Source organism: Hylobates moloch, unplaced genomic scaffold (assembly GCF_009828535.3).
Source record: "Hylobates moloch isolate HMO894 unplaced genomic scaffold, HMol_V3 SCAFFOLD_9, whole genome shotgun sequence".
In the NCBI taxonomy this organism is placed as follows: Eukaryota; Metazoa; Chordata; class Mammalia; order Primates; family Hylobatidae; genus Hylobates; species Hylobates moloch.
The window spans coordinates 55,692,711-55,695,086 of NW_026652284.1; the positions used below are offsets into that span (position 1 = coordinate 55,692,711).

The 2,376-nt window shown below is 54.2% G+C and overlaps 1 pseudogene; it reads left to right on the forward strand.

The window, feature by feature from the left end:
- The first annotated feature begins 724 nt into the window (after positions 1-724).
- Positions 725-1,828, forward strand: LOC116812656 (surfeit locus protein 6-like; annotated as a pseudogene).
- The last annotated feature ends 548 nt before the right edge of the window (positions 1,829-2,376 follow it).

Genomic DNA, 2,376 nt, shown 5'->3' on the forward strand with positions numbered 1-2,376 from the left:
TCAGAGCAAAACACACTGCAATTACCCAGTACATTTTAAGGTATTAGGAAATCTGTGTGAGGACCAGGAACAGAGTCCAAATATATATTTTTCACTATATCACAATATCTCACCCACATTCTCTCAACAGTGGCAAGTTGACTTCACCTTTTATGCCAACCGTAATTAATTGATATTGGCTTTATATGGAAGGATTATAAGAACTATTCCAAGTTTAGAGGACTCTGTTATCAATATCTACAATGAATAAAGGTATTAGTTGGGATGGCCATATTATATGGATGTACTGATGTCTTGCAATCATTTTTGTCTGCAATTGTTTCTCTCTTCTAAATTGATACCTACCCAAATTCTACCAAATCTTCAAGGTCTAGATTACATGCTATCTTTTCTATAGCAGCTTTCATAACCATTAATCTTATATGATCACATTCTTTTCTAATGTTCTATGATATATGTTTGCCTTATTTTGTTGTTGATATTATCAGTTATTATAACTGATACCACAGAATTACAAAAGATTATTTAAAGCTACTATGAACACCTTTAAATGCACAAACTAATCTAGATGAGATGGATAAATTCCTGGAAATATAAAACCCTCCTGGATTAAATCAGGAAGAAATAGAAACTCTGAATAGACCAATAACAAATAGCAAGATTGAAGCAGTAATAAAAATATTGCTGGAGAGTCGCACGCGCAGCGGGGAAGGTGTGAGTCGTGAACGGCCCGGGTCTCCGCCATGGCCTCTCTACTCACCAAGGACGCCTACCTGCAGAGCCTGGCCAAGAAGATCTGCTCCCATTCGGGCCCGGAGCAGCAGGCGCGCACGTGGGCTGGCAAAACTCAAGGCTCAGAAACTGCAGGGCCCCCAAAAAAGAAAAGGAAGAAAACACAAAAGAAATTCCGGAAGCAGGAAGACAAGGCTGCTGAGCACAAGGCCAAGTCCTTGGGGGAGAAATCTCCAGCAGTTTCTGGGGCCAGGAGGCCTGAGGCAGCCAAAGAGGAAGCAGCTTGGGCTTCCAGCTCAGCAGGGAACCCTGCAGATGGCCTGGCTACTGAGCCTGAGTCTGTCTTTGCTCTGGATGTTCTGCGACAGCGACTGCATGAGAAGATCCAGGAGGCCCGGGGCCAGGGCAGTGCTAAGGCGCTGTCCCCTGCCGCCCTGGAGAAAAGGCGGCGGAGAAAGCAGGAACGGCACGGAAGAAGAGGAAGCGAAAGGAGCTGCGGGCGAAGAGAAGGCCAGGAAGGCTGAGGAGGCCGCGGAGGCCCAGGAGGCGGTGGAGCCAACCCCAGAGGGGGCTTGCACGGAGCCGCGGGAGCCGCCCGGGCTGATCTTCAATAAGGTGGAGGTGAGCGAAGACAAGCCGGCCAGCAAGGCGCAGCGCAGAAAAAGAGAAGAGGCAGAGGGTGAAGGGGAACCTCACGCTGCTGACCGGGAGGAAATACCGGCAGCTGCTGGAGCGCCTGCAGGCACAGCAGAGCCGGCTGGACGAGCTGCGCGGCCAGGATGAGGGGAAGGCGCAGGAGCTGGAGGCGAAGATGAAATGGACCAACCTCCTCTACAAGGCGGAGGGTGTGAAGATCCGCGACGACGAACGCCTGCTGCAGGAGGCCCTGAAACGCAAGGAGAAGCGCAGGGCGCAGCGACAGCGCCGGTGGGGGAAGCGCACGGCCGGCGTGGTGGAGAAGATGCAGGAGCGCCAGGACCGGCGGCGGCAGAACCTGCACAGGAAGAAGTCGGCCCGCGCCGAGCGCCGCCTGCTCAGAGACCGCAAGAAGGGTCGTATCCTGCCGCAGGACCTGGAGCGCGCAGGCCTGGTCTGAGTCTTTCCCACCTGGGGCTGCCGTCTTCGTCCTAGGAAACTCCAGGGCACCCTCTGAGTCCTTGACGCGGGCGCTGTCCCAGGATCTCCACAGACCTCGGCCCCTCCATGTGAGGGGGAGACAGTGGTGCTCTGGTGAGTTGTGAGGGCACAGATCACATGTGAGAAAGAGAGTTTCAGCGTCATCCTTGAACGCAGAATCCGAGACCTTCAGACCCAGGGAAAGGGTGAGCCAGACTGGAGCCTGGTCTTCTTTCCCGGGCCTGAAAGCTTCCCCGAGGTTTGCAGGGTCAGAGAGGAGGAACGGTGGGGGGGTGGGCAGTCACTGCCCGTTCCCCACTGCCTGTGTTCGCAGGAGCCACAGGACAGAAGACAGTGGCCTCTGCTGCCGGGCCACGTTAGTCCGCAGCTGACCGGAACAGAGGACAACCCTGAGGTGTGGCATATGGGCACCTGACACTCGGGAGTGGTGGGAGCATGTCCAGGCATGGTGCCTCCTGGGGCAGAACGCCATGGCTCCTCCCCGCTCTCTTGGCTTCTGCCTGTTGG